Genomic DNA, 22,544 nt, shown 5'->3' with positions numbered 1-22,544 from the left:
GAAACACATTAGACGAATTTCATGTGATTGATTCGTCTCACAAGCTTTCCTGGGAATGGTAGTCTTACTCCCCGCCCCCAGCAACTGGAGGAAAACTGAGCGAAGTGGATTTTCTTGCAAAGAAGAGCCGCTCAACTGGAGAGATTCTTTTTCAAAGAGAGACTGGAGAGATTGAGTCTCTTTCAAAAATCCAGTTGGCTGGTTTTCCTTCAGGAGCTCTGGGGTGGGGTGTGTGTGTGTGGGGGGGGTCTCTCGCTCGCAAAACACCTTGGCTTTTTTCCTGCCTCTTGTTACATCGTTCCCCACACCCCCACTCCCATCCCAAGCTCTCAGAGGATTTTTGAGAGAGGGAGGGAGAGAGAGAGCGTGTGTGTGTTAAGGTCGCTCCAGTTGTGATTCTCCCCAGCTGAGAATCACATTGAGATGCCGTTTTTTAACTACAATTCCCAGGGATCCTTGCAGGATCTGACACTTGCTCGTGCATCTTGTGTGTTTTGACCCTGAGTCCATTTAGAGTATAAAAAGTCGGTTCAAGGAGCTGAGGGCCATCTGTACCACAGCCCCCTTCCCTTAGCTCAGAAACAAAGTATGAATGCATTCATTGCCACATATTTTAAAATTACAAACAATAACTATGAGTGAATATCATTTCTTGATGGTGGATAAATGTGCTGCAGAGAGAAAGAAAAAGAGCCATTCCAGGCAAAGTGAGGAGAGAAAAAGCTGTAGAGTGAGAGGGAGAAAAGAATGAAGAATATGAAAAAAAACCTGTGTTGAACATGTTCATTTCAATACAAGGGCATGAGTTGGTAGAAACCCTTGAGTGTGACAGGTGATGTGATGGTTAGGAACATGAAATCCTCTTCATGACTTAAGGAGCTACCTGCACATTTGTCTTCCTGAAAATTATGAGAAATTTTGGATTAAAAAGAAACACTAAATTATGGTGTTGCTACACCAAGTGTGAATTCATGCAGATGTTAACAAGTTTCACACATGTGCTTGATGCTGAATTGTAACATGGCCATAAATAGTAAAGTACTTTATGCACTGTGTGTTAGTAGACATTTATTTGTGTATTTGACAATGGATAGTCACATGGCATGTTAGAATCATAGAAATGCAGAGCTAGAAGGTACGCCAAGGGCCATCTAGTCCAGTCCCCTACACAATGCAGGAAATTCACAGCTACCCTCTCACGCTCCCCCAATGACCCGTGCTCAACGTCCAGAGGAAGGCAAAACACTTTCAGGTTTGGAGGAATCTGGTCTGGAGGAAAATTCCTTTCTGAAGCCAAAGAGGTGATCGGCATTACCCTGGACACATAAGAAAGGGTCAAGAGAGACAACCACTGGTTCATCCCTTCCTACCCTCCCTCTCACGATCTGCCTATGTTCATACTGGGTCATAGAATTAGCATTTCTTCCAGATGGCCACCTAACCTCTGCTTAAAAACCTCCAAAGGATGAGAGTCCTGTTCTACTGAGCAACTGCTTAGACTGTTAGAAAGTTCTTAATGTTTAGCCAAAAACTCTTGTGGTTTAATTGTAACTCATTGGGTCTGGTCCAACCCTCTGGGACAACAGAAAACAGTTCCAGTCCATACTCTCTATGAGATAGCCCTTCAATATTTGAAAATGGCTATCACGTTACAGTCATAATACAAGTCACAGATCACTTGCCATTTTCTTAAGTTTAACATGTATCCATGAAATGGACTGTTCATGTATATTGACAGCCATCTGGGCTCTGAGAAGGAACAAGAAAGGGAGCTGCTAGAGTGGTGAGTCTTTTTCTGTTGCCTTCCTTAACTGCTGGGGGAATTTGCTGAGGTTACTGTGTAGGAGGATAGTGTTTGGGGCTGTGTGAGTGTGTAGAGCCTGCTGTAAAGTGGTGCCAGTTGGAGTAAGTGTTTCTGTTTGTCTTTGTTGCCTGAGTTGGAGCTGATTGCAGAGGGGGATTGTTACTAATAGGAGAGTATCTGTTTTGCCTGGGGCTAACTGCTGTCCCCACCCTCTACTGACTGAGCCTTGAATTGAATTAGGCTCCTCCTCACCAGAGGCACATCACAGCTATCTGGGCTCTGAGAAGGAGAAGGAAAGGGACCTGCAGCTAGAAGAGTACTCTTGGAATGTTCTTGGAAGGTGATGATGTTGACAGAAGGCCCCTTTCCAGTCACCTGCATGGAGCGTGCCACGTTTGTTTTCCTCCCGGAAGAGGAGATGGACTTCACTTGTCAGAAGTGTAAACTGGTCAGGCTTTTGGAGGAGAAGATTCAGAGCCTGGAGGAGAGGATCCACCACCCTTCAGGAAATTAAGGAAAAGGAGGATTTTATTGAGAAGAGCCTGGGGACTCTGCACAAGCATGAAGAAATAAGTCCAAGAGAAGAAGGCTCAGAGTCCCTTCTGAGCCTCCTCTCAGTTCTGCAGTACAAACCGGAAGACGTGGACTAAGGCGATGCTCTGGTCCGCTGGAGCTCAAGAATTGTTTTGAGGTGTTTGAGATGGTGACGGAGAAAAGAGTGGAAGAAGAACCAGAAAAACCTGGAGGAGGAAGAGGGCACGGGGCCACACGGAAGTGGAAGAAAACGGAAGGTGGTGGTCATCGGGGACTCTCTGCTCAGGGGTATAGAACATTATGTGTCCAGGCCAGATCCCCTACTCTGAGAGATGTGTTGTTTGCTGGGAACTAGAATTCAGGATATTACAGACTGACTGCCAAAACTGATCAGACCAACTTATCAGTACCTGTTTGTGCTGGTTCACATGGGAACGAATGACACAGCCACGAATACCATCACAAGAATTAAAGAGGACTATGAAGCTCTTGGAATGCAGTTGAAGACAGTAGGGGCACAGGTGGTATTATCTTCTATCCTTCCTGTCAAAAGAAGAGGAATATAAAGGGAGCAGACCATACTTGAGGTGAATCGTTGGCTGAGGTGGTGGTGCCGGCAGGAGCGCTTTGGGTTCTGGGACCATGGGATAACTTTTCTTAGAGGAGGCCTTATAGCACACGATAGGCTTCACCTCTCAAGGTCAGGGAAGAAAATGTTTGGAAAGAATCTGGAGAGCTTCATCAGGAGAGCTTTAAACTGATGCCGCAAGGGGAAGGGGATGATCAACATGGGTATTTCAATGAAGAAGCGATAACAGCGGGGGCCCACCTGGGTAGGACAGATCAAACAAAGGTACAAGGCTACAAGCGCCTATATACCACTGCCCAAAGTATGGGTAATAGGAAGAAAGAGCTTGAGCTTCTCTTGCAAACAGAGGGCTAGGAATTACTGAGACTTGGTGGGATGATTCCCATGACTAGAATGTGGTAGTGGATGGGTACGAGTTGTTCAAGAAAAAACAGAAGGGTAGAAGAGGAGGCAGAGTGGCATTGTATGTGAGGAGAGGGCTTGATTGTCAGCAAGTTCTGGAGAATGTAGTTGACAGCCCAGTGGAAAGTATATGGATGGAAATAAGGAGAGGAAGGACAAAGGGTATTGTTGGAGTCTGCTACAAACCGCCTGACCAGGGAGAGGAAATGGATGCTGCCCTCCTTGAACAGATTAGTAGAGTATCCAGACATCAGAACCTTGTAATTATGGGTGACTTCAACTTCCCCGATGTGTGCTGGGAGACAAGTTCAGCAAAGCGACAGGAATCACGCAACTTCCTGAACTGCCTGGCTGATAACTTACTTTTTCAAATGGTGGAGGAAGCTACAAGGGGCTCGTCCATACTAGACTTAATATTAACCAACAGGGAAGAATTGGTAGATGGGGTGAAGGTGGTGGGACCCGTAGGGGGAAGTGACCATGTCCTCTTTGAATTCCAGTTGCTGTGGGGGGCCAAGGAAGTTCGTAGGTTAGATTTTCATAGGACCGACTTCAGTGAACTCAGAGGCTTGATGAGAGTCATTCCGTGGGGGAGTGTGCTATAAGGGAAAGGAGCAAGTGAAGGGTGGACTCTTCTCAAATATGAGCTTTTGCAAGCTCAAGCCCTCACTATTCCAGCAAGATGGAAACATGGTAAGGGCTCCAAGAAACCGATGTGGGTGAACAGAGAGCTCCAGAATAAGCTAAGGGAGAAAAAGGAAATGTTCAGGAAATGGAGAGGACCAACCTCTAAAGAGTTACTAGGGTTACTAGGTACTGCAGATCAGCCATCAGAGAAGCCAAAGCTCAGTATGCGCTGGGTCTGGCAAGGGGGGCTTGCTACAATAAGAAAAACTTCTACAGATATGTGAGAAGCAAACACAAGGTAAAAGAGGCAATTGGACCATTGTTGGGTGTGGAAGGAGAAACTCTGATGGAGGACAGAGGAAAAAGCAGACAGGCTTAATGACTTCTTTGCCTCTGTTTTCTCCCTGAAGAACTCGAGCCCATCTAGAGATGGTAGTAGATATGACAGGACACCTGGGTGGCTAGTTGACATTGACAGAGAGGTTGTGGAGAGGCACCTGGCTGCACTGGATGAATACAAATCCCCTGGGCTGGATGGTGTGCACCCAAGAGTGCTCAAATAACTTTCTAGAGAACTTGCAGAGCCTCTGTCCATCATCTTCAAGGCCTCCTGGATGACTGGGGATGTGCCACAAGATTGGAGAGGAGCAAATGTTATCTCAATCTTTAAGAAAGAGAGGAACGATGACCTGGGAAACTACAGACCGGTCAGTCTGACTTCTGTTGCTGGGAAGATATTAGAGCAGATTTTAAAAGGATCCATCTGTAAACATCTGAAGGACCGCTTAGTGATCCGAGGAAGTCACCATGGTTCTTTCCCCAACAGATCTTGTCAGATCAACCTGGTTTCCTTCTTTGATCAAGTGATGAGCTTACTGGATCATAGGAACTCTGTCAACATGATTTACCTGGATTTCAGTAAAGCTTTTGATAAGGTCCCCCATGACATTCTAATGGGTAAACTGGAAGTCTGTGAACTGGACTATAGGACAGTTTGGTGGATAGGGAACTGGTTAGAGGAACGCACCCAAAGAGTGGTGGTCAATGGAGTTTTATCAGATTGGAGGGAGGTGTCCAGTGGGGTACCACACATCTTGGTTTTGAGCCCGGTACTTTTCAATATTTTTATCAGTGATCTGGATGAAGGGGTAAACGAGCTACTCATTAAATTTGCTGATGATACCAAATTGAGAGGAGTGGCAAATACCCAAGAAAATAAGAATTAAAATTCAACAAGACCTGAATACTCTGGAGAAGTGGGCAGTTGTGAACAGGATGCAATTGAACATAGATAAGTGCACAGTATTACATCTGGGCTACAGAAATGTGAAGCACAAATACAGGATGGGAGATACACTTCTGGGTCATAGTGTATACAAAAGAGATCTTGGAGTAATAGTGGACTATAAAATAAATATGAGCAATCAGTGTGATGTGGTGGCAAAAAAGGCAAACTCCGTCTTGGGTTGTATCAAAAGGGCCATTGCATCGAAATTGCAGGAGGTCATAGTCTCTCTCTATACTGCCTTGGTCAGGGCACACCTGGAGTACTGTGTACAGTTCTGGAGGCCTCACTTCAAAAAGTATGTGGACAAAATTGAGAGGGTGCAGAAGAGAGTGATGAGAATGATCAGGGGTCTGGAGACGGAGCCCTATGAGGAAAGGCTGAGGGCCTTGGGAATGTTTCGTTTGGAGAAGAGGAAATTGAGGCGGGGCGTGATTTCTCTCTTTAAATATTTGAAAGGCTGTCATTTGGAGGAGGGCAAGGAGCTGCTCCAGTTGGCAGCAGAGGACAGGACTTGAAGCAACGGACTTAAATTACATGCAGAAAGGTACTGGCTGGATGTTAGGAAAAACTTTTTCACGGTCAGAGTAGTTCAAAGGTGGAACCAGCTGCCTAGGGAGGTGGTGAGCTCCCCCTCACTGGCAGTTTTCAAGAAGAGGCTGGATGAATATTTGTCAGGGATGCTTTAGGATCATCCTGCATTGGGCAGGGAGTTGGACTTAGAAGGTCTGTATGACCCCTTCCAACTCTGTGATTCAGTGATACAGGAAGAAACCTTTTTTAGATTTGTAACTTTACAGAAAGCAATTGCTTAACTTGTAGCTAAATTCTCAAGGTTGTAAAACTGGCACCTTAATCATACTTCTTAAAATACAGTAATGAAGGCACTGAAACTACCTATGGTATATTTATTTATTATTTTGATAGGGAAGATCATTCATGTTCATGTTAAAATAGTTTAAAGTATATTTTAGTTCATGTACGACTATCTACAATACAAAATATAACAAAGTTTACACATATAAATTACCTGGTTCCATAAATCTAGTTGTATGCTTATCAGCAGTGACTGATAATTTCCCACATGCCCCACACTCAGTGCAAAGCTGCTGTTCCCAATAGGCTTTTTCAGGATGCAATAATAGTAGTACAGTTCTCTTGCAAAAGCCCAGCAGAAAGAAGATAAGCCATCCTGGACTAGAGAGGTTCTTGGTGCCTATAAATAATGTCTGGGTAATAAACCAAGCTAAAATCTCTTGGCCCTGTGTACGTATTCATCTACTTAATATGCCACATTGTAGAGAACTGGAGAATCGACAGTTTGTCCATGTAGAATACAACCAGACTGCATTTACAATCGGCTGGTGATCTGCAGTATGGTTGAGTTACTTAAGTATCCTCAGTTTCCATACTCCTCCCTTCATGAAGTGTCTATTCTATAGTCTGCCTTTCTTGCTGAAACTTAAGGGGAATTACAAAATATAAAGATAATGGAATAAAAGCAGTATAAGACTGGGTTATAAAAATTAGAAACTGTGCAGTAAAAACAAGATAATAGATGCAATAAACTACTGTCCTATCTCCTGAACTATTTTGTTTTACCCACGCAGTGGGATGATAAAAGGCAGGCTATTCTACAAGGTGGGAACCACAACAGAGAATGCAGAGGTATGGGCATTTCAGAGTAGTGAAGCTGGTATAGCGTAGCATGAAGGTTATCTTCTTAGGTTTATCCTTATGTTTACCTTGTTTGTCTTCCCCTAGAACATAGTCAGAACTCTTGCTGTGTTGGTAAAAGGGTGAGAAAGCATTCTGCATTCAAAATTGTTTCCTTTTCCATGGCCCAGAGTGATACAGTAATTTCAAAAGGGAGCTTTACAAGAGTTTTAACACAACAGATTTTACCGCCCTCTTTCTTTATTTGTTTTGGCACTCAATCTTGGGAAAATGTCCATGAATGGGAGGTGATTTTTTCCAGTTCTCTTCTCCTACAGGAGGCCTTCAACCTCTTCTCCCCCCATGCTATTGGGGGGATTCCTGTCTCCCAGGAGTGGCATTGTGGGCTTCAGGGAAAGGGGGGAGGCAAGCAAGATGCACCCTGTTAACAGAAATCTCTTCTTTCTGTGGAGATTTTCCATGAGATCCAAACCATAATTGTTGTGTTACTAGTGAATTGCACAAGAACAGTTAATACCTCATAGATAATTTCCCCTCATTAGTTAGATATTGATTAGCTAATGGACTCTGAGAATAGTGGTAGGAATGTTTCTGTAATGAGTGTGTTGCTAAAGTGGCATATGCATGGTTTCTTAGTTATCAGAAGTAATGTGCAGCCAGTGAATCACAAATGTTCAGGTGACACTATATCTATGAAAAAACTTATCTTCAAAATTTCTGTCCGATTGGCCAAGGTGGAAGTGCATGCAGATTGTATGTTCTTCATAGTTTTCTGTGCTGTGAGGTTTAAGTGAGGGAGTAATTGTACTCGTGTGTAAATTGGACAGAGTGCAAACTTTTTCCTTCTTCATCTTGCATACAGATACCTAGTGGCCTGCTCTTTTCCAAGGCTGTGACATGCAGACTTCTTCCACAAGGCCACATGCTTCTTCCACATATACCACATGCTTGGGCCCTGGTGGGTCACAGGCCACAAGATAACTCTAAATCTCGGCATGATCTTCCATTATTTTTATTTATTTATTTGAAACATTTTTGTCGCATTTCTAGTCAACTTGGGGGAAGTGGTATGAAAAACATTTAACACTAGCTTTTAAAATATGTACTTACACCAATTAAAACAACAAACAAAAAATAAGCACGAAGGAGGGTCAGTGAGGGAAACAAACCAAATTTTAAAAGTTTTCACTTGTTGGTGGAAAACAGTGATAAATGGGTATAACAAAAGTCCAATGACATCTTAAGTACTATCAGCATTTAGATAGAATGGGGCAGATGAATCTCCCTGAGGAAGGAATTCCATTCCATGCCTTTTCTCGGGTTGCCAACCTCTAACCTCGAATAGCAGCAGGCCACCTGATTATTACTATAGTGGTAGAGTTGGTTAATATTATTGTCAGTGTGGGTAAGTGGAATAAGCCAGTTTGGTGTAGTGGTTAAGAGCAGCAGGACTCTAATCTGAATAACTGGGTTTGATTCCCCACTCTTCCACTTGAAGCCAGCTGGGTGACCTTGGGTCAGCCACAACTCTAGAGTTCTTTCAGCCCCACCCACCTCACAGGGTGATTGTCACGAGGATAATAATAACACACTTTGGAAATGGTTCTGAGTGGGCATTAAGTTTGTCCTGCCTGAAGGGCGGTATATACATCGAATGTTGTTATTATAATCAGGGGTCATTTCATAGAAAAAGAGCTGCAGGAACTCATTAGCATAACTCATTAGCATATGCCACACCCCTTGATTGGGCCAAAATGGCCGGGATTTGGCTGCTGCCAGAAGGGGGAGTGTTCCCCCACCTGGCAGTGGCCCGATCAGGGCCCTTTGGGCCCCAATCCAGGCCGAAACAGGCCCAAAATGGCTCAAAATGGCCACTTTGGGCACATTTTGGCCTGGATTGTGCCCAAAATGGCCCAGATTGGGTCAGTACTGGGCAGGGGAGGGGTCCCGCAGCAAGCACCAACCCAATCCTGGCAGTTTTTGTCCTGATCCCGGCCGAAACAGGCCCCAAATGGCCAAAAATGGCCGTTTGGTCCCGGATCCGGGCCGAAACAGCCAGGACCAGGTCAGTGCCGGGCAGGGGAGAGTTCCTCCACCTTTTCCATGGCCCGATCCTGGCCATTCCGGCCCCGATCCCAGAGGGAATGGGGCCTAAATGGCCATTTTGGGCCCGTTTCGGCCTGTATCTGGCTGAAATGGCCAGGACTGGATTGGTGCTGGGAGGGGGAGGCTTCCCCTGCCTGGAACGGCCCAATCTCGGCTGTTTCGGCCCCAATCCCAGCAAAAAAGGGTCGGAGCTGGGTGAGAGAACCCTCCCTGGTACTGATCCGGTCCAGGCTGTTTTGGCCCAGATCAGGGCTGAAACAGCTGGGACCAGGTTGGTGCTGGGCTCCCCCACCAAGCCCCAACCCGATCTGGGCCATTTTAGTTGTTGTTAGATCCTCTTTCTTCTATCTAAGACAGGCTTGACAACTTGTCCCCTACCTATCGACCTATGACCTTACAACAGTGATCCAGGCAACGGTCACCTCCAGATTAGACTACTGCAACTCACTCTACGCAGGGCTTCCCTTGCGCTTGATCCAGAAACTGCAGCTGGTTCAGAATGCAGCTGCACGGGTGGTTGCCAGAGCACCCATCATGGCTTATATAACACCTATCCTCCGTCAGCTGCACTGGTTACCGGTTGAGTACCTATAAAGCCCTATGTGGACTGGGCCCAGCATACCATCGGGACCGCCTCTCCCCATATGTTCCCCGGAGGTCACCTCGATCAGCCACTAAGAACTTGCTGATGGTCCCTGGCCCCAGGGAGGTCTGCCTGGCCTCTACCAGAGCCAGGGCCTTCTCAATTCTGGCTCCGACCTGGTGGAACTCTCTGTCTGAGGAAACTAGGGCCTGGCAGGATTTGTTATCTTTCCGCCGGGCCTGCAAGACAGAGATGTTCCACCAGGCATTTGGTGGGGTCTAAGCTGTCCTCTCGCCGGCCAAACCACTGAAGACCTTCCACCACCCATGCAGGACAATGCTGTATTTTAATATTTTATACCCGCCAATTTTAATTGTTTTGATATGATGTTTTAATGTTTTTATAATGTTTTTACTGTCTGACGGGGAGGGTGGTCTAGAAATGTGATCAAATAAATAAACAAACAAACAAATAAATAAATAAATAATTTTGGCCCCAATACGGGCCGTGTCAGCCCTTATCCATGCTGAAATGGGCCCAAAATGGCCAAAAATGTCTGTTTGGGGCCCGTTTCGGCCTGGATTGGGGACAAAACGGCTGGGATCGGGTCAGTGCCAGGCAGTGGAAGGTTCCCCCACCTGGCCCTAACCCGTTCCAGGCCGTTTTGACCTGGATTTGGGCCATTTTGGCCCCAATCGAGGCCTAAACAGCCCTAAAATTAGGTGGACACAGCCACTTGATTTGGGAGGACTGCTGGAACACTGTTCCGGTGCATTCCCCCTAGAAATGAGCCCTGATGATAATAATTATAAATAAGATTATTCACAGGATTATTTTATAATGTTAATATCTCCAAAGAAATGTTTGTGCAATTGAAAATTAGCTCAAGTAGCTAAGTTCCTAGAGTAAAAAGGCCTGTTAAATGTACCTTTAAACCTTTATATTGTGTTGCTACACAACTCTGGCATAAATCTGTGTGTCACTTTGCTCTCTGCATAGCTCAGCCATGTTACTGCTCAAATGATTGCTGTTGCATATATGTTTAATTTTTTAAATCTTGCTTTGCTTCCACACTGGGGAGTTAGAGGCTTACAACAGTAAAATACATGTAAGCAGTACACATTTAAACAAATACACATTTAAACAAAAACATAACCCAGCAAGACTTCCGTTTAAAGGTCTCAGTGTTTATTTATTTATTTATATTTGACTTATATCCCACCCTCCCCGTGGAATATTGAACTGGTGACAACTAAATTAAAAAAAAATAGTCACACTAATTTTGAAGGTTTTTATCCTGCCTGCCTTTCTAAAAAAGGAAAACCAGTGGTAGCCAGCAACATCAATACCATATATGTTTCATTGGTAGCAACTTTCAATGATGTACAGTATCTGTTCACCCAATGTATTAAATTTAATTCCAGAACCTAGGATTGGTTTCTTTCATAGAATTATAGTTTGAAAAAGCATATCCCCTTTGTCAATTGTCAAAAATAAAAAAAACTTGTGGTATCTTGAAGATTGGTATATTTATTGTAGCATCAGCTTTGTGTACTAGAACTCACTTTGTCATGGGCCATCCACAAAAGCTGATGCTACAATAAATCTGTTAGTCTTTAAGATGTCACAAGACTATTTTTTTAGCCATGGAATAACATGGCTACCCTATGGAATTAGTCCCAAATCCATCCCATTATGTTAATGTCAACTTCAAGTTTTTGGTAGATTCTTATGTTATCAAATTGTTGGCAGATTTTGAGCTGTGGCAAAATTAGTAAGACTGGAATACCGTCCTTATGCTTTGGTTCCTGCAGAAGATGGAAACTTTCGCCGTAGTGTGGCTTGGATCAGATGTTCTTCTTTTTGTGGTATTTCAAACAATTCCCAGTTACAGTGGGTCACAAAGAAGATCAGGAAGAAATTGGCACATGTCACTTTTGAATGTTCCTGGTTTATTTGTTGCCTTAAAAAAACAAAGATTAGAAGCTGAGCTAAATACAGCTGCAACAGATTCTTATCTCAACACCTCCCAGCTCACCTTTCAGACAAGATTGGATTAGCCGTTTATCTGCTAGGAATGAATTTTACTGATAAGAGAAGCTTCAGGAGAAAGTTTCCATTCAGGACAACAGGGTTTTCTCCCTTCCCTCAACAAATGTGGTAGGTACATAGTATTCCATCTAAGTAGGGTAAAGGCCAATAGGTAGTTTTATACACAGTGGGAGAAAAGTATTATTTCTAAAATGAGGAGGGTTAAGGAACATAACTTGTTAGATCCAATAGCTAGTATTCTTTATTGTAAGGTTCTTGAGTCATAAGGTGTTGCTTAATATTTATCTGAATAAAGAAGCTTTATAAGTGCTGCTGTGTACTTCCCCCAAGTTGCTATCAAGAAATTTTGTATTCCAGTATTCAGTAAATAGTATCCAATTCTTTACAAATCTATTTATTTGATTATTCTTTCCTTTTTATCATAACGCAATTTTATTACTTAAGCTATGTTTCAGATTTATTGATACTATTCCATCATTAAAGGTGGATTTGCACTTTGTAAGGATGCACATCTTTGCAGCTGTTACCAAAGCTGTATTCTGTTCTGCACATCAATTCTAACACAATTTTTAAAATAGCCTAACTTGGTATTCATAGCCTGACATTTCTGTAATTACTATTAAAATCTTTTTCCAAAAAGGATTCTTATTGGACAATACTAGAATACATGTGCTATATCTTCTGTTGTGTTTTGACGCTGCAAGCATTTTGTTGTGTCTAGATCATGGATATATTTGAGCCTTAGAGCCATTAGTACCAAAAGTATTGTTATCTATACATTATTCACATTCCTATGAATATGGTCCCAGATCCGTTCCTACACCTGCTGCAGAATAAAGTTACATCTTTCTCACCATTTTTTACTCCTGCCTCTTACTTTATAAATCATTCAAAAGTCTATATAGTCCTTTTATCTATGCCCTCTGTTAACAATTCTAATTCAGTCTTATTTCCACTTATGATGAACCATTTACTTTCCCAGAAAAAATCCAGGTGGGATTTTCTCTGACCTCATTCTCCCTCACACACAATAGGTCCAGTAGCCAAGGAATGTTTCAGGTGCTGCTGGCATAAGGAAGAGCTGTGAGCCAGTGTCTCTCTGTACCTCCTAGCCCAGGCCTGTGCCCCAGCCATCAAGGAATAATATGAGCACAGCTCTGCTTGAAGTCAGCTGCACATGTATTCTTCTACAACCAGGTAATCAAAGAGGAGCGCAGGTACAGGGTGTGGTGCAGCCAGTGCAGAGGAACATGAGCTCAGTGGCACCAGCCTACACTGTCTGTTTGCCCACGTGTGGTTCAGCTGGTGAGTGTTAAAATAGGACTTTAGGAAGATCCCTTCAGGTTCCACAAAGAACACACCACAGTGAAGGAACTGAAACAGGTTTTATTTTACATATATACAACTTGGACCTAGAGGTCTTAAACTGCAACAACTCTAGCAGCCGTCTTAACAACGACCAACACAGCATCTTCCTCCAGAAGGCAGGTGGCCTCACCTCCAAACGTTAACTCTTTTTTGACTGTACCATTCTGTGTAACACTTTACTACGGGAAGGAGGAGCACAGGCACATCATCTTTTGACTTTGCACCTCCTCACCAGCTGCATGAGCCCAGTAGCATCCACATTTCTCCCATAAAAAATTAGCACTGTCATTGTGGCACCTCGGTCTTGGGCTGATAGTTGTCAAGAAGTTCACAAGCACAGCATGGAACTGAGAGATCTCTGTCTTTTGGTGCAACACCTCTGAAGATGCCAGCCACAGCTGCTGGCGAAACGTCAGGAACTACAATGCCAAGACCACGGCAATACAGCCCGGAAAACCCACAACAACCACAGCATGGAACTTCATGTAGATGGTACCATCAGTTCTGCACGTCCAGGTTTGCTCTGTATAGCCAACTTTCTTAGCAGTTTTTATAAAGTTTATCAAGCCTTAACACCACCTGTTCTCTTTCTGCTGAAAAGCAGCAGGACTTGGTGAGGTGAGCACCAACTTATTTTGAACTCCTAAACCTTCAGAAGATGATGATTCTTATTCAGTCTTATTCCTTTTCTGTGTTTCCCCTTCACTGTGTGCTTTCTTCTTCCAGTTCCCCTCCTCTTACCCTAATGAAATAATTGCATGTAAAATTTTTGGAGTCCTTTTACTAGCAGTTGCATGACTGCAAGGAAAAGTTGGCCAAATCCACAGAAATGGTTTAACAGCTAAATCATAACTTGCAAAGAACCTGAACCCTGGACAGGTAAGAAGATAGAGAGACAATCATGTATCAGCTCCCACCTGGGCCCAAGATTCCAGACAAGTTGTGCAGCTCCTCTCTGGGTTACTCAGTATCATGAATTGGTTTGGAGGAGAGATGTAAAACTTCTGGACATTTTGAAGCCATTTTTCTTTCCTGGGGGGAAAAAACATAAGACAGCAACAAACTGCTGCAGCCTATGCAATTTTCACACATGTGTCTTGTAGAAGGAGGAGGAGATGAAATTGCTTCTTTTTGTCTCTTGCATGAGTGGACAGAATAAGAAGGAACAATTTTGATCGTCTTCGTCCTTCTGTGCAGCCCCACATTGGGACTGCGCAGGCGCAGGCCAGCCGCGGAAAAGATTTTTCTAGCTCTAAGAGATGTGAGGGGGACGTTCGGATCCACCGCGCATGCGCGCCGGTGTTCCCGCCAATTTTGAATGCATATATATCCGAACGTCCCCGGCATTCCCTCAGTTCCTTTTTCGCCGCCGTCGAAAAGGTTCTTATTGTCTAGCGTTCGTTTCAAGCGTCTCTTCGGAGTTTTGGATCGTTTCTTCTGCTGGTCGGTATTTTCCCCTTGTCATCTGTCGGGAGATACCGTTCATTATGTCGCAGACATCTTTGTTTAAAAAGTGTCATAAATGCGGCACTAAGATGACCCATTCGGACGGCCATGAGCTCTGCCTCATCTGCCTGGGCGAGGGGCATGTTGTCGAGCGCTGCTCCATTTGTATGTCCTTCACTCCGAAGGCAAGGAGTGATCGGAAGGCCAGGCTCCGTGCCTTCTTGTGGGATGCCAACCTTCTCCCCCCCAAGCCGTCAGGCTCTTCGGGAGATAGGCCGCGCTCCGCCGCTCCGTCACCGGCGCCGTCTCGTAAGTCGCCAGAGCCGCTCCCCTCGGAACCGACGGGGCAACCCGTTCCGGAGGCCCGTCCTGATTCCGGTTCCGGGGATCGTCCTTCGAGCCGGAAGGCCAAGAAGCGTTCCGCGCCCAAGCCGAAGTCCTCCTCCAAGCCTTCGGTTCGGGAGGCTGTTTCGGAGCCCCCGTCCAAGAAGGCCAAGGCGAAGTCGAGGGCCAAGGACCGTGCATTGTCCCCAGCTCCGACTGTGCTGCCTGGTTCTCCGGCCGAACCAGTCCTGATACCCGACGATGTGGTGAGTCTCCACACCCCGTCGCCTCCTTGCACGCCTCCTCCGTCGGTTCCCGAGGAGTTTATGCCGTTTCCGCCTTTCCCGGAACCGTTCCAATCTTTTGAGCGCTCCCTGCCGTCCGCCCCGGCGCCTTCAGAGGCCTCCGTTCCACTGCCGTCTACCTCGTCGGTTCCGATGCCTCTTCGCTGGCCTGCCCCGGTGCCTGCTCCTCTGCCCCCTTGCCAGCCGGTCGCGGGGGTTGGGAACATGACCTCCTGGCAGGATTTTGTGGCATGGTTCCAGCAGTCGCTGCCCTTCCTGCAACATCCGTCGGTTCCGATGGTCTCCGTTCCGGCTCAGCCAGTCGGGCTCCCAGCACCCGCTCCTCCACCTCCGGGCTTACCTCTGCGACCGCCGGTTCCTGCAACTTATCCGTCGGCCCCGACCGCTCACCGGTCTTCGGTTCCGACGCAAACCTCGCCGGAGTTTTCGGATTCCGAGGATGATGAAGGTCTGGCGTCACCGTCGGAGTGCTCTTCAGACGCGGCCTCGGATCCTTCCCCGGATGACACCGTGGGTGGGCCCCGCTCATCGTCCCCGAATGACGATTACAGGCTATTCTCCGAACAAATGGTGCGGATGGCCGCCGCGCTGGAGATAGACGTCTCCTCCACGACCTCCAAGCCCAAGAGTAAGCTGCTGGAGGCGCTGTATTCCGGGTCCCCCGCGTCGGTGGCGTTTCCCCCTGTGGAGGATTTTGTTGATAACGCTCTCGCGCTCTGGCAGGCGCCGGCGTCCCTGTCCGCGACGGCAAAGAAGGTGGAACGGTACTACCGTTTAAAGCAAGATGATTGCCCGTACCTCTTCAATCACCCGAAACCCTCGTCGATCGTGGCTGAGGAGGGTCAGGCTCGGTTCCGTTCCGGTTCCTCGTCGGCCCCGGCGGACCGAGAAGGCAGGAAGCTGGATGGCGTGGGCAGGAAACTCTACTCATCCGCGTCTCTGGGATTCCGTATTGCCAACTTCCAGGCCATAATGGGATCCTATAATCTATTCCTGTGGAAGAGGCTGTCTTCTTACCTCTCCGACCTCCCGGAGGATCGCCGCCACCTGGTTAAGGCCCTCCAAGCCGAGGCCGTGAAGCTGTCAAAACAGCAAATGACAGCTGGCAAGGACGCCGCCGACTCTGCAGCGCGAGCGATGGCAACTTCGGTGGTCCTGCGTCGGCACGCCTGGCTCCGGTCCACGGCCCTGCCTCCAGAGAAGAAGGCGAAGGTGGAGGACTTCCCGTTCGAGGGGCCCCAGCTCTTCTCGGAGAAGACGGATGAGTCCCTCTCCCTGATGAAGAAGAATCAGCAGACGGCCAAGTCCCTCGGGGTCGCCCCCTCAGCCCAGTCGTCGGGTCCGAGGTATCGCTATGGTCGGTTCCGATCCTACCAGACCCCTTACCAGCCTTACCAGCAGCGTCAAGGGCGCTTCTTCTCGGGCCAGTCCTACGGTCACCGATCCTACTCTGCCCAGCAGCGTCACCCTTCCAGGCGCTCCGGCCGGTCCAAGGGCAGGCAACAGCCCTCTTCGCCCAAGCCTTCGACCTCGGCGCAGAAGCCCTCGGTCTTCTGACTGCGCCTGAACGCTCCCCCGTTGGCCTCCGAGGGTGCTTCCTCTGCTGCCCAGTTTCTGGACAGGCTTCGACCTTTTTTGCCCTGTTGGCAACGTGTTACTTCTGACGCTTGGGTCCTGTCCATTGTGGCCCATGGTTACAAGTTAATGTTTACGGATGCACCCCCTCTCTCTCTCCCTCCCCGTTGTTCTCCATGTTGTGATGTTGTGTTACACAATAATGTTATGGAGTTGGTTACCAAAGGTGCTGTCCGGGTGGTCAATGTCTCTACTTCCCCATGGGGCTTTTACTCCAGATACTTCCTTGTGGATAAAAAGGATGGAGGTTCCCGGCCCATCTTAGACCTTCGAGGCCTCAATGGTTATTTGAAGGCTGAGAAGTTTCGCATGCTGACCCTGGCGCGAGTCATGGAACTCCTGGAAGTGGGCGTCTGGCTGGCCATTCTAGACCTGAAGGATGCCTACTTCCACATTTCTATATTTGAGGGCCACAGGAAATACCTGCGGTTTGTGTATGGGAATTCTGTGTATGAATATACAGTGTTGCCCTTCGGGCTAGCCTCTGCACCCAGAGTGTTCACAAAGTGCATGGCTACCGTAGTGGCATACCTGCGGTCCCAGGGTTGCTTTATCTACCCGTACCTGGATGACTGGCTCCTGGTGGGACCCTCGCCTGACTCTCTCCAGGCCCATATTGCCCTCACTTTGTCCGTGCTGGCTAGGCTGGGCTTGGTGGTTAATGGGGATAAGTCTATCCTGACCCCAGGCATGGCCATTAGGTTTATTGGGGTCCATTTCAATTCCCTGCTGGGTAGAGCCTACCTGCCCCCTGACCGGTTGGCCAGGCTTTCCGCTTTGGCCCGGCATTTTATGCATTGCCGGTATCAGACTGCCCTTTTGGTTCAGACTCTGTTGGGCCTTATGGCCTCCACCACAGGGGTGGTTTTCTTTGCGCGCCTGCGTATGAGGCCTCTGCAAAACTGGTTTGTCCGGAGGTACAACCCCCTCACCATGGGTCGGCACCAGAGGTTTTCCATCCCCAGGGTGGTGCTGCGCTCTCTGGCCTGGTGGACTGTCCCTGGGAACCTGTCTGAAGGTTGTCCTTTTGGCCCCTTCCTAGCCGAGGTCACGGTTTATACCGATGCCTCCAACTTGGGATGGGGGGGGCGCTGTGGACAGCTTTCGGCTCAGGGCATCTGGTCCCCATCTGAGGCATCCATACATATCAACCTTCTTGAGCTTAGGGCGATCCGTTACTCCCTCGCTTCTTTTGCAGATGCCATTCGGAACAGGAGGGTTCAGGTCCTGTCGGACAATACCACGGCCTGCTACTACCTCAACAAGCAGGGAGGGACGGTCTCGCTCAAGCTCTGCAAGGAGGCAACAACTCTATGGAATTGGGCCATGGTCAACAACGTCCTTCCCAGAGCCGTGCACATTGCCGGGGATCTCAACACCTCGGCGGATGCACTGAGCAGGGTGTTTCTGCCTCAGCACGAGTGGTCCCTAAACAGGGTTTACCTCGACCAGGTTTTCCGCACATGGGGCACGCCGTTGGTCGACCTCTTCGCCACTGCCCGCAACAAACAGGCCCCGCTGTTCTGCTCCCGGGCCGGCATTGGCCGCCACTCCCTAGGGGATGCCTTCCAAATACCTTGGTCCCCAGGGCTCTTTTATGCCTTCCCGCCCTTTCCGCTCCTGTACAAGGTTCTTTCCAGGGTCAGGGCCTACCGAACCCGCTGTATCCTCGTTGCCCCTCGGTGGCCTCGCCAGGATTGGTTCCCCCTTTTGCTCTCCCTGTCCCAGGGGCGATGCCTCCCCCTGCCTCACGCCCCGGACCTCTTAACCAGGGACGGGGTGTGGCATCACGATGTGGCTGTACTGAATCTGGCTGCCTGGCTTCTGGGCAACCGGGAATGAACCTCTCTTCTGGGGTGCTTGGGGTGATCTTGAATGCCCGGAAACCGTCCACCAGGTTGTCCTACCAGAGGAAGTGGTCACGTTTTTCCCGGTGGTTGGCCCCAAAGGGGGTTTCTCCCTTTAGTTGCCCGCTCCCTGTCATCCTGGACTACCTCCTGGATCTCTGCTCCCAGGGCCTTGCGTTTTCCAGTATTAAGGTCCACATGGCTGCAATCTCTGCCTTCCATGAGCAGATTGATGGGAAGACAGTTTTTACTCACTGGCTTTCCAAGCAGTTCCTGAAGGGCCTGTTCAAGACCTTCCCTCCTAGGGCCCATCCCATTCCGCAATGGAGTCTCTCCCTGGTTCTCTCCCGGCTGATGCTCCAGCCCTTTGAGCCTCTATCTTCTTGTCCCCTACCTTTGCTCACTCAGAAGGTGGCTTTCCTGGTAGCGATCACGTCCTCCAGGCGTGTTGGGGAGCTGTCTGCCCTGCGGTGTGACCCTCCCTTCCTGCAGTTTTTCCCTGGTACTGTCATGCTCCACACTAGCATGGAGTTTCTGCCCAAGGTAGTCTCAAGGTTTCACCTACAGCAAAAGGTGTTCCTCCCTTCCTTTTTTCCAACACCTTCATCCCCAGGGGAACGAGCACTACACACATTGGATGTAAAGCGTGCTTTATTGTTTTATTTGCACCGCACCAAATGTTTCAGGAAGTCTCCTGCCCTGTTTGTGTGTTACTCTGGCCCTCGCAAGGGCTCACCTGCTTCTGCCCAGTCCATCTCTCGCTGGATTGTGTCTACGATTAAACTTTGCTATCAGCATGCTGGAGTCCAGTGTCCCTTGTTGGTTACCGCTCATTCCACTCGAGCGCAAGCTGCTTCTGCTGCCTTCCTACGAGGAGTGCCGCTCCGGGACGTCTGCCAAGCTGCGACATGGTCCACTGCAGACACTTTCATCAAGCACTATTCTGTGGATGTGCATGCACGACGTGACTCGGCTGTGGGCACAGCTGTCCTGCAGTCCTTGTTCAAGTAGACACTCACACCCGCCCCCATTGGTGAGATGCTAGTTACTCTCCCAATGTGGGGCTGCACAGAAGGACGAAGACGATAAACAGGGTTTCTCACCTGTAACTGTTGATCGTCGAGTCTCTTCTGTGCAGACACACATTCCCTCCCGCCTGCCCCGCTGTGAGTGCTTGGTTTCTTCCATTGTTTCTCCGGCGGCTCAGGTGAACTGAGGGAATGCCGGGGACGTTCGGATATATATGCATTCAAAATTGGCGGGAACACCGGCGCGCATGCGCGGTGGATCCGAACGTCCCCCTCACATCTCTTAGAGCTAGAAAAATCTTTTCCGCGGCTGGCCTGCGCCTGCGCAGTCCCAATGTGTGTCTGCACAGAAGAGACTCGACGATCAACAGTTACAGGTGAGAAACCCTGTTTTTCTCTTTCCCTCTCCTGACTGCAGCCTCCCAACCCACGTGGCTGTTACTCCATGCGGGTCCTGCGGCCTAGGAATAGGACGTTGGAAGGAGCTGCTAGGGAGAAGAGAATGCCCAGCAAGTTGGGCTCATTGTGCCGGCCTCGCTCAGGCCTTGCACTGAAACTAGCTCAGTATCTAATGCTCTGGGTTTTCTTAAATACAGATTTTATGCTATGCTTTTTGCGTGAGTAAAATCATCTTCAAAAGTAGTTCACTCTTTCCAAAAGAAAAAAAAAATGTTTCATAGGATTTCCCCCCCATGCTCCCATAAGTTTCTCAATTTTTCAATTAAAAAATGAAAACAAAGCCTGTGGGGAAACATAGCCTTAATATCTCTAGTTTGCTGAAAACGTTATATGGCGCAAGTCTCTTTACTCTGAATGACTGGAACCCTGCAGAAGGTGACAGTAGCTTGTGGAAGAAAATGCCGATTAATTTTATCGTGCTTGTTTGGGAATTTTGTATAGTGTGGAAGCACAGGGCAGCAGTACTTTCCAGATGCAAAGATTTCAAAGTATATTGAGCCTCTGCAAGTGATGGTGTAGGGGAAACAAACAGCCTCTTGCTGCTACATCCCTTCCTCTTGCTCATGAATAAGAACTATCAAAAGAGGCAAATGATTGGCAGCTTCAGAGTGTGCAAAACACCATTTTTGAGGAGTTTCCCCCACCTTCTTTAACGTTCCAGGTGACTTAGCTGTCAGTCAAAAGACTTGTTATACATGAATGTGACACTGAATCCATGTAGAACGAGAGGTTTGATTGACAGGTTGGAAAAACGTGTCTGGGAGAGGAATTCTGCCATTGAGATCCAGGGTGTGTAGTAGATAGATTCGGTGGGGACTGCATAGTTTTCTTAACAACAGTGTGCACAGTTTAATTTGTAGAAGAATAGATATCTACTACTTGTGGAATGATTTGAATGGTGTGTGTGTGTGTGTGTGTGTGTGTGTGTGTGTGTGTGTGTGTGTGTGTGTTAATGTGCCTTTAAGTTGCCTCCGACCTATTGTGACCTTATGAATGAAAGACCCCCAAAATGTCCTATCATTAACACATTTGCTCATATCCTGCAAAATGGAGGATGTGGGTTTTTTTTTATTGTCAAGGCATCTCATTTTAGGTCTTCTTTTCCTACTACCTTCCACTTTTCCTAGCATTATTGACTTTTCCAGAGACTCTTGTCTTCTCATGATGTGACCAAAGTACAATAGCCTCAGTTTTGTTATTTTAGCTTCTAGGGAGAATTCAGGCTTGATTTGATCTAGTACCCACTTATTTGTCTTTTTGGCTGTCCATGGTATCTACAAAACTCTCCACCAGCACCACATTTCAAATGAATAAACTTTCTTCCTATCAGCTTTCTTCACTGCCCAACTTTCACATCCATACATAGTAATGGGGAAATACTATAGTTTGGATTATCTTGATCTTGGTTCTCAGAGAGACATCTTTATCTTTAAGGTTCTTATCTAGCTTCCTCACAGCTGCTCTTCCAAGTCTCAATCTTCTTTCTTCATTGCAGTTTCCCTTTTGGTTGATGATTAAACCAAGGAATAGAAAATCTTGAACAATTTCAATTTCCTCATTGTTAATTTTAAAATTGTGTAATTCCTCAGTCATCATTACTTTTGTCTTCTTATTGTTAAGATGTAGTCCTGCTTTGGCACTTTCTTTTTTAACCTTCATCAGTAGTAGTTTCAAGGGTTCACTATTTTCTGCCAGTAATGTGGTGTCATCTGCATATCTCAGATAGTTAATGTTCCTTCCACCAATTTTCACTCCACCTTCTTCTAGATCTAATCCAGCTTTACTTATGATATACTCTGCATAGAGGTTGAACAGATAAAGAGATAATATGCATTCTTGTCTGACACCCTTGACAATTGGAAACTATTCTGTTTCCCCATATTCTGTCCTGACAGTAGCTTTCTTGCCCAGAGTACAGGTTGCACATCAAAACAATCAGATGTTGTGCAACTCCCATTTCTTTTAAGACTCTCCATAGCTTTTCATGATCTCCACAGTCAAAAGCTTTGCTGTAATCTATAAAACACAGGGTGATTTCAATGGCAGAATTCCTTTCCCAGACATCTTTTTCAAACCTGTCAATCAAACCTCTTGTTCTACATGGATTCAGTGTCACATTCAAATTGAAACTGTACAGACAGAAGCGATGGTGGCTGGGAAGGCAGAGCTCTAGAAGGATATAGTGCTTCCTAATTTCAATGGGATTCAGTTGATCCTTGCAGACTGAGTTAAGAGCTTAGAGGTTATACTGGATCCATTGCTGCTGCTAGGGAATGCTTATGTCTTGCTGCTCTAGCCTAATCATTAGTATGACATTGAATAATTTGCAACAACAGAACGGCTGAAGAACCATTAACATTAAATTTAATTCAATAGCAGCCACTTGTCATAACACTGACAAAGCATTTTTTCTTTTTGCTGTTAAGTCAGTACAAACAAGTGCTGCTCGCTTCCATGTAAATGGAGACATAGG

At 47.0% G+C, this 22,544-nt stretch overlaps 1 protein-coding gene across 2 annotated transcripts in view; it reads left to right on the top strand.

Moving 5' to 3' along the window:
• The window catches only part of INSIG2 (insulin induced gene 2), a 38,423-nt gene that overhangs the window by 5,086 nt on the left and 10,793 nt on the right, over nucleotides 1-22,544 (top strand). The window lies entirely within an intron of this gene.

Source organism: Eublepharis macularius, chromosome 2, assembly GCF_028583425.1.
Source record: "Eublepharis macularius isolate TG4126 chromosome 2, MPM_Emac_v1.0, whole genome shotgun sequence".
In the NCBI taxonomy this organism is placed as follows: domain Eukaryota; kingdom Metazoa; phylum Chordata; class Lepidosauria; order Squamata; family Eublepharidae; genus Eublepharis; species Eublepharis macularius.
Note: the sequence above shows the minus strand (reverse complement) of the source record. Positions and strands in the feature narration are given on the sequence as shown.